At 38.3% G+C, this 15,762-nt stretch overlaps 1 pseudogene; it reads left to right on the top strand.

The window, feature by feature from the left end:
• The first annotated feature begins 14,727 nt into the window (after positions 1-14,727).
• Positions 14,728-14,826, top strand: LOC132301905 (small nucleolar RNA R71; annotated as a pseudogene).
• Positions 14,827-15,762: the final 936 nt, after the last annotated feature.

Genomic DNA, 15,762 nt, shown 5'->3' on the forward strand with positions numbered 1-15,762 from the left:
CAAAATGTATAAAAAAGATAGAGGTTTAAATTACAAACTTAGGGATCATCTAAGCCCCAAGGAGAAGTCTAGCCAATCATAGAGAAGGTGGGTGTGATCTTGGAACCCTTAAGAGCAATCCCCAAACATGGCTCTATCTTCTTCCTCTTCTTCTTTGTTGAATTCAAGAAAGAGTGTGTGTGTAGATGTTGAGATGTATTCTTGGTGCCTCCACTCTTCTCTTTCCTTCTAACCCTAATGATGTCTTGACTTGGGCGGTGCACAAAACAATGCACAACACTTTGAGTTTGGAGATTAGTGTCAAGTGGGCATCATAGTTAAATTTATAAACCGCTTAACACCTATACTATGTAGTATGAGTGAGAAGGGATCGTCCCAAGGAATTATGGGGATTGAGCAATGTCGTGGAATCATAATTAGGGCTAGTAGGTCGAGTGATCAAACATTTGGTTAGTTGGTTGATTAAAGAACAACTAAATTAAACTAAATAATAGCAAAAAAGTACAATTAAGAGTAAGTAAGAGAGAGAGAGAGATCTTGGGGTTTAGAGATCACTACCAAGCAATGCATTTCTATATCATTGACAAGTGATTAATGAGGGCAAAAAGTGTGTTGCAATATTGGTGTGTGTGTATTTGGTTGATTCAACAAGTATTTATGACTAGTTAAACATGTATTGTCTAAACATCATGTGAAAGGCACAATATATCTAAGCAATGAAGCATATATTGTCTAAACAACATGTGAAAGGCACAATAAATCAAAACAAGTCATTAATCCTTTCATTAAGCTCACAATCCAAATACAACACAAGGATAGAGATATATGCTACTTACATTCAAAAGCTTGGATCATCAAACAACAAGCATAGATTGTCCTCCCATTTAACACTACACTACAACTACACTACATCTACACTACTAGCATGAAAATAAACTAAGGGAGAGGCACAATCCATCAAGAGATAAGCATGAACTATCAAAAGAATCACAAAAGCATTCCTTTAAGCACTATGTTTTGACAATCTCCAAATCTATAGCATCAATACACATAGACATGCATTAATAACACAAAGTCTAGAGATAAGCACATGAACATCAATTCTAGCATACATAGACGTATGGATAGAATGAAATGATTAATTGAAAGCATTAAACTACATAAATCATTGAATAAACAAGATCTATATATATCGAAGTGTCAAAACATCAATTACAACACTAATCCCTCAATAATACACAAGATTAAGATATAGAAAACATGCTTGGGGCTAACTCTAGCCCCAAGAGGATGTCTAGCCACTCATGGTGATGATGCTCCAACCCTCAAGGGCTAATTCCATGGTTAAAATCTGCTCCTTGTTGATGAAGAGTCTCCAATGGTGTCTCTAGCCTCCTCTTCCTCTCCAAGAGATGATATGAAATATTGTTCTCCTCCTTTGTAAAAGCAATCCTTATCCTTATATAGGTAGGTCAAAAATGACACCCAAAATGAGCTGGGGTCGTGCACACAATATTCCCTAATGATTGGATAAAGGATAACTTTCAATGAGATGGAATTTTTAACTTTTTCGCACTAGAGGAAGTTCGATCGATCGAAACTTGAACTTGGATCGATCGAAAGTAAGTGAGATCGATCAAACTTAGGCTGGATCGATCCAACTGGCTGAGCTTTTTGGAAAAAGACAAATCTGAGATATTTATGGGAGATATTTATGGGAAAAGGACAAAAGTGATTAGTGGGTGGTACAGCGGTGGATAGGATCAATCATTTGATTAAGGACAAAAGTGTTCGATTGATCGAAGGATGGTATTGGATCGAACGAACTTTTGAAACTTTATGATTTTGGGTCAAGGCTTGGATCTATCTTAAAGTGCTGATATCGATCGTTGTTCAATCGATCGAACCTTGAACTTAGATTGATCGAACCTTGTTGCTTGCCACCTTTGGCTTCATTTGCTTCATTCTTTCTCCACTTTGCTCATTTCTTTGATTAATCCCAGAATTGCTTCAATTAAGCTCTTATTTGGCTGAGTTAGCTTATTTTCAGGATAAGTGCTTGAAAATGGAAATAATACGAAATCAATCTAAAACGGTAAAGTAAGATAGATAAAGGTACTAAAATGCCTAAGCTTAAGGGGTTTAAATACGCATTTTTCAGTGCTCATCACACCCCCAAACTTAAATATTGCTAGTCCCTAGCAATGAACTAGAAAGTAAAGGAATGAAATAAACAACTATACAAGTATGAATCAATAAAACAATAAATGGATAACGCAATTTTCGTAGGGAACACGATTGCACTTAGCATATGCAACAAGCCTTCCCTAGGTTACCGCTAGTGGACGACTGAAGTCTCATGAGGGTTTCTAGAAATGGTACCCACAAATATTAAAAGAGGCACCAATATTGCAAACAAGCATTGGGAGAAAACTACCTTAAGTATGTAATATTTCAAACATTTCCAAGCAATCTCCCAAAATTTCATCAAGCAAGCAAGTATGGTCCTCCACACATCAAGAAAATAATTATGCAAATCAAAACAACTATAGAATCCTTTTGAGTGGACCGGCATCAAATGTGTTGCTATCTAAGCCAACTAAAGAATTAATCACATCCTTACCCTCAAACTAGCACACAAATCTAGTACCGATCATCAAGACAAAAAGTGGACCTTTTATTAAAGCTTTATTGTTCTAGGTGCGCTTATTCTTTTCATTCGATTTTTTTTTATTTTTTTTTATTGAGGATTAAAGATGGAAGTATAGTGCAATATGTTGATCTATTAAGCTTTCTAGCGATTCATGAGGTCGAGCGTTAGGTCAATGACTCCCAAACCAGACGGCTCTAGGGCATTAGGCATTCAAATACCCCTACGAACTTACAAGCTCAAATCAACTAAATTACAAATCAAGACACCAACCATCTAATCATTTCCCACTTCTTACCTTTTGGGAGAAGTCCTCACTTTTTTTTTTTTTGAATAAACACGTTCAATTATTAACCTAGAGTTTAGGCCCTCCACCTTTCGGCTCGAGAAGTTCAGTGCTTGATAAGGCTAGAATCCTGGCTACTTAGTGAAAAGGAGTTGTTATCCACCTTTATCAAGAATGAAAGCTTTCAATGCATTACTAGCTCAATTGGAATATAACCAATTCAATAATCAACAAAGCATGTACCCCACAAATGAATGCTAGTGTGCGCTTGTGCTAGTGTAGAATCCTAGAATGAATCTCAAAACAATCACAAAATTAAGATGATGTAGACCACAAATGCAAGCAAGATATCAATCTTTCAAAAAATTTACTCCTATATGGCATTCATAAGGCATACAAGGAGTATTGGACTCTCAAGTCAAGCAATTTTTAAATTTTAAGCAATATAGTCCTCAAAAGATCAAAATTATAGTTAGGTACGAACCAATCATAGAAATATCCCTCAAATATAAGAGTCATGCTAAAAATTTGAATTTAAAACTATCACTGTAGACCACCATTCCCCCCAAACTTAAATGGCACAATGTCCTCAATGTGCAAGAGAACAAAGGAAAGAGTATACCAGTGCAACTAAGCAAGAATGATCAAGACTGAAGTATCCGAAGTGGGTGGCATTACCCCCCCAAACTTGGGATGAACTGTGGTCTTGAAAATTGGCACTTGGATAAACTTATCAGATAACAAAATGGGATAATCAGTGCACAGTGGACATGCAAGTGTAAATGAGATAAACAAATAACAAAATAAGAGAGGTATAAGGGTGGTCCTGAATATTGGGTAGCACTCTCTCACTGAAGTCACTGTGATGCACCTGATGGAGTCAAACATACAGATATGAGAATACAATCATATGACATCCATAGTAAAAATAGATATATATAAAACGGATAAAGTACCGGTACAAAAATATCAAAGCTGACAGACCGGCTGTAAAATAATATAGTGACAATAATAAAGTATCAAAAGGAGAGAGGGATCAAAAGATAGAGAAGACTGGGAGCTCAGGAAGACGAGGTAGGATTGGCAGGTCTGGCTCCATGGATGTCTCTGGATAAATCTCTAAACATGGTCTCGACATCCGTGCGGAAGGTAGCAAACTCAGATCTATGGGCTGTGAGGTCAGCTCGGATGGTAACAACAGAATCCTAGAGTGTCTGCAAACGTACTCCAAAGCCGGGGGTCATATCTGGAGTCTTAGGCATAGATGAATCAGAAGAAAGCTCCTAAGTCTGCTCCTGCTCATGAATGGGCAACCTGGCTGGAGAATCCTGCTTTGCATCTTCTGTAGGGCGCTCTAAGTCGATGTCTAAATGCTCGGCAGCTGGATCGACTAGTGCGTCGTCCGCTGCGGGATGTGCTACTGCTGCCTATGCCGGTGCCTCTGCCTAGGCCTATGTCTGTGCCTCCTCCAGCTCCAACTCTGCTACAGCCAGTACCGCGTGGTCCTGCAACCTAGTAATAAGGGAGCGGTAGGTCTTGTTCCAGTCCTTCCTGAGGAAGTGACAGGAACCTCTCTCGGGGTGCTCCCGAGGATGGATGGGATAACGCTGGTCAATGAGAATCTAGGTGATGAGGTGGCTGAAAGGAAGAGACTTAGCTCGTCCGGGCGTCTCCTTGCTGATGTACTCGTCATACAGCTTCATCATCACGCTCCAGATAAGCGTAGGGATAGACACCCAAGGGCCGGTATAGAAGGCGTAGAAGGCTGCTAAATAGTCACCTCGCCTCTGAATCTTGTGCCCCGCCATATAAATGTTTCGGTAGAGCACCGAATCTATAAACCATAGGTCGTCTGGAAGGTATGTCCGGGTGGTGTAAGTCATGCCACTAGCATGGTGACCTGTGAGGGAGACTGCCATGTCAGCATATAAAGGCCTGAATAGCCTCGGATATGTGTCCTGAAGCTCTAGAGGACATTTGTGTGGACAGCGGCAAGAGCGGGCTAAAGTGTCCACTGTAATGGTGATCGGATGGCCATCAATAGAAGTGACCATCTCGGCTGTGGTACGTAGTGATGATCGGAGGTTCTGGTAGAATAACCAAACCAGTCGTGGTTAAATTGGATCCATGACTGGGGCAAGAATAGCAGAGAGGCCCCTTTAGACACTATCCTGGTAAGCAGATCGGGTCAGCACCGATCGAGAGAAGAATGCGGTTCGAATGCTAACTCGTGCTCGATCATCATGTGTGTATATCAAGGCACGAGCCTATCACGCGCCTGATGAGCTGGCTGAGCAGGTGGAGCCAGCTGAGCTAGCTGCTCAGTGTCGGTGGAGATGTTGATGGAGTGAATGCGGGACGAGCCGGAAACTGGGGCGGAGTAGGGTGTAAGGGCTCTTCTGAATAAGAGGACTGTGCAGTCTCCCCAATCCGCTGTCGAACTCTCCTCTGAGTATCCTCGGGACTAGTATCCTGGGTATGAGATGGACCGGCCTCGTCGTCTAGTCTGCGTCTGGTGCCGTGATGGTGTCTACGCGTTACAGTCTTGACGCGAGCCATAGTCTGCAAATAGAAATTCAAGGGTCAGTGCCAGTAAATAAAATGTAAAGCACAATATAGAAATATATATGTCAAATAAGATCGACAAAACAAGATATAACATAAATCTATGCAAGTGGCAGGGTATGAAACATGCTAAACAATGTAAGTATGAAATGCATCCAATGTGGAATATCACAGGCATTGGGCATATATAAGATAGCATGAACATGAGATAAGATGAATGAAGTGTGTGTATGAGATCTGTAAATTCGATCAATCAGAAAAAGAAATGAGATCGATCACAAAAGTTGGATCGATCTAAAGTAGGGTTGGATCGATCGAAAAAAAGTTAGATCGATCGAATATTAGTTGGATCGATCTCAGACCTTCGATCGATCATAAATGAGTTCGATCGATATAACAATGCGACACTGAAAACCTAACAGTCACAAATCTGTGACTTTTAAAGCGCGGGCCCACACGAATGCATTCGTGGGTCCACCAACACAATAAATCAACAATTTCTAACATCCAATCATGGCCCATCTTTCCAAATCGAATCAAAATACAAAAATATATACGCATATATAGAAATATATACAAATATATACAATTATACTTCGAGCTTCAACCATGGAGGATTTGATCATGAAAATGACATGGATTCGGCACATAAAGCATAAATACATGAGATTGAAACTTGCAATCAACTATGGTGTTTCGGATCTTACCTCAACCGAATGAGAGAAGTGGATGCGGAGAGGGGGTGAGATCCAAAATGCAAGAGAGAGAAAGAGAGTCAAAGCTCGCTGTGTTTCGCCGGAAAACACGCCGGAGATGATGAAGATGGTTGAGGCTCATAGCGGCGCAGAGAGGGAGTGAGGGATAGGGTTTGAGAGGGTTAGATCGATCTAAAAACCCTCGGTTCTATTTTTAAAAACATTCTCGACAGAGTTCGATCGATCGAACTCAACTGTGATCGATCGAACTTTGATGAACTCTCTTCAAAGTTTTTTTTTTTTTTTTAAAATAAATTGAATAAACACTTAATAATTAAAAATTAATTAAGATATTTTGGGATTTTTGAAAATGTAATAAAATAAAATAAAGTAAAATGAAATAAAATAAAATAAAAATATTTTTGGATTTTTGAAAGTTTGAAAAGTCAAAATAAAGTTAAAATAACAAAATGAAGATTGAGATTGATCAAAACAAGAGTTTGATCAATCAGACAGAGAGCAAAAATATACAGGTTTTTTGGTTCAAAAATTTGGCTAAGTATTGGAACATGAGATCGATCGAACTGGGAAGTTGGATCGATCGAAAAACTTTTAGATCGATCTTGGAATGTTTCGAACGATCAGACAGAGAGCAAAAATATGAAGGTGGATGCAGGCTCAAAATTTTTCTAAGTGTTGGGTCATGAGATCGATCGAACATGGAAGTTGGATCGATCAAAGGTTTCTTGATCGATCTAAGAGTTAGTTAGAACGATGGGACAGAGAGGTGATTTAGATGCAGGTTTCTGCAGGTCGAAAATTTTTCTAAGTGTTGGATACAGAGAAGAGTTCGATCGATCGAACTTAAGTTTAAGATCGATCGAACTTTGCAGATTGCTCAATAATGACATGAAAGCTTATGCAATCCTCACCAAAGTTCCTTGAAATGCATATGAACCAAAAATAAGTATCTAGACTTCGCAAGAAATGAAATGAAAGATAAAAATGGGGGAGGAATAGGGGTTTTGACACCCTACAAATGTTTTTGCTAGTCTTTAACGTCTCTAGCAAGACATTGGGCTCTTTTAGCCCGGATCAAAGATCTTATAATACATCATCTCCTTGTTGGGGTGATAGATGCTTTGAACTCCCCCCAACAAATGGTTCTTTGAAGAACTTGTTGGATTAAGCTGAAAGAAGTCTTTAGTCCCTTGTCTATGCAATTACAACTTTTGGGCTTCCATGCCCTTTCAAAGCAAAAGTTTGGAACAAGACTTTTAGAATGCAAGGTTGAAGATGATCCTTTAGAAGTTTTGGTTTTACACAAAAGCTCATTTCCTTGGCATTGAAGATCATGACATTCATCTACAACATTAACTTCTCCTTCATATTTGTCAAATGAATTGGGTGTGGGATTAAAGATGTAACGACCCGGTCATTTGCCTTCCTTTCCTTTTTCTTGAAATTTTACGAATGAATTTTTTTTGTTTACTTTTCTTTTCTGAGCTCTATTTCGTGTCGCTTAGTGTCATCTCGAGTGCTTGGAATTGGTTCCTGAGAATCTTTTCCGTGGATTGACAACTTCCTTTGAGGACCGAGTCATTTTCGCATTTTTCGTTTTTCGACACTATGCGCTATTTCGTCCTTTTCCCTATTCTATCTTATCTCTGTTTGTCAGTTTTTGGCACAACCTTACTTCTCATGCTCGGAGTTGGTTTTTGACTGCACATGCCTTCATCTTAAGTGGTTTTCACAAAATACGTATCCTTACTTTTGCAAGAAAGTACTCTGGTTGCTCCCGGTGTCCATAGGGGCATGGATGCAAAGTTCTTTGAAATTATTTTCTTTTCTTGGGGTGTTTTTCATAAATATCTTTTGCAGATATTTTATTTTAGGGGTTTTTAAGAAAATATTTTTGAAAGATATTTTCATTCTGGGCCATAAGTGCAGTTTTCACTTTTTGGAGGGGCCATTGTGCAATTAACGAAAGTTATTGCAAAATATCTTATTTTGAGCCTGGATCCTCGTACGGGATTCATTTTCACATTTCATCGAGTTGTGTACTCTTGGAATTTCCTCCTGGTCGATGTTTTCCAGTTTCAGGGTTTCTGGCCCTAGTTTTCGCCAAACTTGTTTTGGGCATAACTTTCTGCTCGGGACTCAATTTTTGACGCCATCTCTTCCGTTATTCATATTTTATCATTTTGAATCTTTTTTTTTTCACAAAGTTTTGCCATTTGAGCACGTCTGCTCAAATTTTACTTTTTCAGACCCAGCGGGGCCCGTTCGGGGAACTTTTTGAGTTTCTATAAAAGGGGGGTGAGATATTTCATTTTTCATCTTCTCCCCTCTTCATGCACGACCTGGAGCTCCTATGGCAGCCTAAGGGGTGCTGCCATCTTCTCTCTCCTCTTTTGGTTCACTTTTCCTTGATGGAAAGACTTCGGCCTTAACGTTTGTTGTTCCCCTCGCCGTGCTCTATCTTTCCCCCTTATTAGAATTCAGTTTTGACCATTTCTTGAGTTTGGTTTTGAGTTCAAGTTATGATTTTGATGGGGCTTTCATGGGGGTTATGTTCACAGCGTTGTCCCCGACAAAACCTAGTAGTTTCGTCGGATTCGGAGCCGTTCCATTTTGATGGTTTTTGAGATTTTCATCTCAAATTGAGGTAGGGGATGTTTTAGGTTCAAATTCTTGTTATATAGCATGCTTGTGATGCTTATACTACTTGTTTGCATGATTAAATATAAAATCTAGAGATTTTATTATTTATTTTTCTTATACGGGATCTAATTTTTTCGGTTACTCATGACTTGATTTAAACATGTAGCATGATTTTATATTGCCCCTTGATATGCTCATTGTCGTGTATTAAAATTGGAATATTTGAATAAGTATTAAAGATTTTATTTAATATTTATCTTAGGTGAAAGATTAATTCAGATGGCCTTAACTAGCTTAAAATTAATATGTGTTAGCATATTATATTAGGCCTTAGCATGCTCTTCAACATAGTTGAATTTGAAAGTAATTGGAGGTGTTTTGAAAATTTGTAATTATTAATTAATTTGCCCCAAGTGCACTATTCACTCCATTTGAATTCTGACTTGATATTCTTGATCTACATGCCATATAGCTTCACATATATTTGATTTAGAATATTCGGTGAGGTTTTGAAACCTTTCATTTAATTAATTTCCTTGTTTAAGATTTAATCCTCATGGTGATATACAACTTGGAATTGAATTGTGGTTTGGTAGAAAATTAAGCTTTGGTGTGGTTGTTCACATATATTAAATTGGGATTAATTGCATGAGAATTGCAAACTTTATTTTATATTTAACTTTAGTGAAAGTTTAATTTACATAGGTGTAACTTGCATGAAATAAGCTTGTAATGTGATATTACATTAGTCCTTGGCATGTTCTCTAAGATATGTTAAATTGGAACATTTGGTTAAGTTTGAAAATCTAGAGATTTTAATTAAAAGAATTAATTAAAATCTATTTCGTGGTCCCATTAGCTTAATTAAGGTTTTAACTTGATGTTTGTATTGGCCATGACTTGTTTACTAGTATATATTAATTTGGGACTATTTTAAGTTGTTTTAGAATCTTGGGATTTAAATTAGCATGATTTAATTAAAGTTCTACTTTGTTGTTCTAACAACCTAATTGAGTTTTAGAATGGATATAGGTGATGACCTTGACATGCCCTTTAACATGTATTTAATTGAGGTTAATTGAAATTGAATCGGAAATCTAGAGAATTTAATTGTGTTTATCTATTTAAATTCTATAAATTTGCTCCATGATCTAGTTGTGTTTTAGATGTAGTTTCTATATTCAAATCATGGACTTAGACTTGTTGTATATTCATTTGGTTATGTTTTGAACATTGGATAACATAGTTGATATGTTTGTATTCATGAGAATATGTTTTCCTTATTGAATATATTGTTGCCTTGTGTAATGATTTACACACTTCGTGTTTAACATCTTTCATGCATAGCGTGTAACGAATCGCACACTGAAGATTCGACATTCATCATATCATATTAGTTATAGATTTAGAGCATGTATTGTATAGGTTTCCAAATTTGGTTGTGCTTAGTAGATAGTTGATTATCTTGCATATTCCTGTTGATATATGCGTTGTTGCACAACTTGTTGATTTTGGAAACTTGGGGATGTCGTTGTTTGACTATGGCTAGGACGTGGTTCTAGTACGGGGGATAGTAACTCTATATATAGTCTAGTGCGCACATAGGGAGGTTACCCATGGGCTAGTAACCTTAAAGTAACTATGTTGTTGGTCTGACCCGGCGTGACGTCCGAGTATCCACTTTGTTTGATTTCGCATTTCATTTTCAAGTTGATAACTAGATGATGTTGTAACTTGTTGTTTCTTATTTGTCGTTCCATTTTTAAGTTACATGATGTTAACTTTGCGAAATTGTGCTTTATGTGTTGTATTGGAAGTTCCAATGTTGGTTAAATTGCATCGATATTGAAAATTGTGTTTTGACGTTCTAACAAAGCTTAGGATTGATCCTATTGATTCATTTATAACTTAGACGTTAAGTGGCATGACCCACTTCTGTTGTTTTCATGCTTTAGATTTCAAGCTGATAGCTTTAAGAAATTGTATTTTGTTGCCTTGTATAATATGCTTTTATATGGTTAGACTGCATTGAAGTTGTTATTTACGTTTTGATTGTTCAGCATGGCCTAGGATGATCCCTTAGACTTATTTAGAACATAGATTTTAGGTTACATGATCACTTTAGTTGTTTCTGTATTCGAGATTACAAGTTAGTACCTTTGAGAACCTATATCTTGTTGTTTTGTATAACGTGCTTCCATATTGTTTAAATGGCATAGATGATGTGATTTATGCTAGAAACACTCTAAGGTAGCTTAGGATGCTCCCTGAGTTTCATTTCGATATAGACGTTAGGTGACATGAACCCCTTTAACATGTTTCACTTTAAGGTGATAAATTTGTAAAATGCTAGTTCGATGCATGCTCATCTCCTACGAGTAGCTTTATGTTACTCACCCCTACGATACTGGGGCATATTTCAAGTACGAAGACTTGGTTCGTGACACCTAGCATTCCTTGGATGTCGTGTAGCTTACAAGTTTCCATTTCATGCAAATGTTAGCATGAAATGTCATTTTGTAGACTTATATGTCAAAATATGTATATTTGATTCCATGTATGTAATGTGTACATAAGTGCACTCCTTACAATGTATTTGACATGTATGAGATGAGGCCGGAGGCCAATGACATGTATATTGTATCCTATGTATCTTTTATTTTCTTGAAAAGCTATGAAAACCTTGAAAAATCGCAAGTCATTGGTTCACCATAGTTGCATCGGGTGTGGAAATTCCGTTTTCGTTTTTTCATAGGGTCTTATAAATCATGTTTGAAGTGTGGCCTAGGGCCAAACGGTCATTTGATCCCGTTTTGTATTTTTGGATTCCGAGTTTTCATTCCAAGTTCCATTTTTGCCTTTTTGCCCGTTGGGGGGTCAGATTTTGTATCGGTGGTATTTTTAAGCCATGGACCATTGTAGCACGTCCAAATAGGTAAGTTACGTTTGCGTGCATGGTCGTTTCCAGGCAAAACCTTATCGTTTGTGTTTTGAGCTTCTTGTGAATTCATTTCGCATTTTTTTTCCATATTCTGATCTAGGGGCATTATAGACTTTTCACGGTGGTTTTATTTTCTTCTTTCAACAAAGTCGAATAGAAAACATGATTTTAGGGGGGTTTCTTTTCCGTGTTTTTCCAAAAAATGTCGTCTTGATATCGAAAATCGCTTACGAAGTTCAGCTCTCAATTTTTCAACATAGCAGCTTTTTAGACCTCCATGACCAGATTTCATGGAGGGCATTTCGAGTATTCTACATTGAGTTTTTTTTTTAATTCTCACGCAAGTCACGTAGAAAACTCAATTTTGAGGGGGGGTTTCTTCTTTGTGTTTTTGCAAAAAAAATTCATCTAGGCCTCCAAATTCAGCCTCTGTTCTCGACTTTTCTGAAAAATAACCCCACAGCAGCTTTATGGGCTGCTGCTGCCAGCCATGGTGCAACCAGCGTGCTCGCGGCGTTCATGGGCGCGCGCATGGGCGTGTGCATGGGGCTGTCATGGCCCCTCGTCGGGCCGCCGCGATATCAATTCTTCTTTTGGGCTTTTCTCCTTCGTCCGGACTCCGATTCAATTGAATTTTTTTTTGAACTTGACTAATTTTTCACTGTCTTTCCAACAGTGTGCTCAGTTGCACCCGGTTCTTCCTAGATAATTACCAGTTTTTTGCTTTAAGTGCTTGTTTTTCTTCGTCATGCCGTTTCTCCTTCGTCCGGACTCCGAATCATGCGATTCTTGAGTCTACCTTGATTAGTTTTTTTTTGTCCTTCTAGCAGTGTGCTTGGTGGCACCCGAATCTATAGTTTTTAGAAATGACTATTTTGCCCCTGGGGGCTTATTTGTCATATTTTCGATCTTTTGCTTCCACATCATTTCTTGTTGAGTTCCACGACCTCATGAAAGGTCACTTTGACTTCTTAGAGTCTTGTTTTCTGTTTTCGCTTCCGCATTCGGATCCGTTATCGGGTTATCCTTACGATTCATCACAGGACACGCTGGCCTAAAAACCAGGGTCGTCAGAAAAGATATTCAACTTCAGCTTCATGTGGCCAAATGAGATCTTCATTATCCCCGTCCTACAATTGATGTTGGCATTAGCGGTTGCCAAGAAAGGACGGCCAAGGATAACGGGAATTTGGCTCTTAGGATTGGGAATCGGTTCTGTGTCTATGACAACGAAATCAACCGGGAAGAAGAATTTGTCAATCTTTATCAAAACATCCTCAATTATACCTCTAGGCTTCTTAATGGATCGATCAGCAAGTTGCAAAACTACCGACGTCGGTTTCAATTCACCTAAGCCCAATTTGACATAAACCGAGTATGGAAGAAAGTTAACACTTGCTCGTAAGTCAAGAAGTGCCCGATTAATGATATGATTGCCAATAATGCATGATGTAATGGGTGAACCGGGGTCCTTAAACTTTGAAAGAGTGTTATGTTGCAAAATTGAGCTTACTTGCTCGGTCAAAACCACTTTTCTTGGTGCTTGGCTCTTGTTCTTCCGCTTTTGGGTGCACAAGTCTTTCAAGAATTTGGCATAAGCCGGAATTTGCTTGATTGCATCCAATAGTGGAAGGTTAACTTTCACTTGCCTAAACATTTCCAAGATTTCATTGGTTTTTGCCTTCTGCTTGTCTTTTGAAATGGATCCTTTTAAGGCATCTGGAAATGGAACATTTGGTTCAAACACTTTTTCAAAATTTTCTTTTAAACTCTCTTCAACACAAGAAGTTTTCAAATCATTTTTCAATAAAACCTTTTCAACATCATTTTTCAAAACTTCTTTTTAAAACACATCTTTTAAAACTTTCTCATTTACAAGATCATGTATATGCAATGAAGGAGGAATAGGATGTGAAACGGGACGGGTGACAACTTGAGGTTGTACCGGTTCACTCTCTTCCTTAGACATTCCAACTTGATTGTCCATAATCCTACCACTCCGCAAGGTAGTCACCACATTAACATATTCAATGGTGTGACCTTCCGATGAGGAATGGGTTTCCACAACACATTGTTGCTTAGGTGGGGCATTTATAGGCATCTTTCCCTTCTCTCTTGCATTGAGAGTGCTTGCTATTTGCCCTACTTGGGTTTCTAGCTTTGCAATAGATTGAGAGTAAGAATGAAACAATTGAGTGTTAGCCTCTAAAGTGCCCAAAGCATTCAAATTGAGTGTTAGCCTCTAGTATTACCTTGGGAATAAGATTGGTTGGGAAAATGAGAATTAGCAAATTGATTCCCTTGTGATTGATAAGGTCTATAACCTTGGGATCCTTGGTTTTGAAGTGGAGGTGGAATGTACTTCCCTTGGAAACCGCCTTGGGAAGGGTTTGAGCCCTCTCCTTGGTTTTTCCAAGAGAAATTTGGATGTTTCCTCCAACTTGGATTATAATGAGTACCATAAGGATTGTTCCCTTGGTTCACAAAAGCCGCATTGACTTGTTCATTAGGTTCGTTTTGCATTTGTCCGTGAGGATAATGAGAAGTAGAATGAAGAACACTAGAACAAGTCATACATGTTTCATTTGATGCACGATGAGAATGGTTGGGGAAGGAAGATACTTGGTTCGCCGAGTTTTGGTTAATCAAAAATTTATCAAACCTTTGAGACAAAGACTTCATTTCGGCGGCTATTTCATTTGAATAGTCGACTTGATATAAGCCAACACTTTTCCTACCTTGCGAATTTCTACCATTCTTGGATGATAGTGTTCTATGTAAATAATTTCCACTCATACTTTCATAGAGACGCCACACGTCATTCTCATGCCTATCAATGTATGAGCCACCCATGGAAGTGTCAACCATGCCCTTATAGTTGTCCGATAAGCTCTCAAAGAAGTATTGAACTAATTGCCATTTGGGCATCTCATGATGTGGACACTTCCTAAGCAATTCATTGAAGCGTTCCCATGCCTCATGAAACGTTTCTCCATCCCCATGTGAAAATTCTCGAATTGAGGTCCTCATGGCATTGGTCTTAGAAAGTGGATAGTACTTCTTCAAGAACTCTTGTTGCATTTTTGCCCAAGAAGTGATTGAAAAAGGCCTAAGATTGTTAAACCAATACTTTGCCTTGCCTTTTAAGGTGAATGGAAAAAGTTTGAGTCTTAAAACCTCTTCCGGCATGTCCGTATATTTTACGGTGGAACATACTTCAAGAAACTCATCCAAATGCTTGTAAGGTTCTTCAATTGGAAGTCCATGATAGTTAGGAAGCATTTGGATGGTTTGTGGCTTAATTTCATAATGATGTGCTCTAAATGGGGGCAATTGGATACATGTAGGTGCATTATACTCATTAAGCACATAATGGTCTCTTAAAGCAAGAGGTGGATTAGCTACTTGAGGTACAACACGAACACCTTGGTTTTGAATTCCTTGATTGTGGATAGGAGGTTGTGGAGCATACATTGGCCTTGGCATTCCATATGGAACTTGGCCATGTTGTTGTGGTGGTTGGTGAATGAATGGCGTAGGCATGCCTAATGGTACTTGTATGTTCTCATTGTGCGCATTGGGATAAAGGATACCTTGTTAGTCTATGTGACCAATGTCCTCAACATGATTATCATTATGGTCATCCATTGAAAGGTTGGCTTTATTTGAACTTCCTCTTCCCCTAGGATTTCTAACGATAGATTCAAGATGCAAATCAAAAGGGACAAGAGTTGGTTTCAATGAATGACGCCCATGCATGCACAATACAAAACACAACAAACACAAAGAATGACAAACACTATGCCTTCACAACAATGCAATTGGACTTCTTCCACAAACATTTAATTCATACTCCCATGCTTTAACAACAATGATACAAGACAATTAAAAATAAGCCTCCATGCGGGCCGACGATTTAACTAAGGGATTGAGTAAAAAAAGTCTCACAAAGGTCCTTTAG

This window comes from Cornus florida, unplaced genomic scaffold (genome assembly GCF_030987335.1).
Source record: "Cornus florida cultivar Cherokee Brave unplaced genomic scaffold, ASM3098733v1 CherokeeBrave_3.0.0_Hap2_Chr03, whole genome shotgun sequence".
Taxonomy (NCBI): Eukaryota; Viridiplantae; Streptophyta; class Magnoliopsida; order Cornales; family Cornaceae; genus Cornus; species Cornus florida.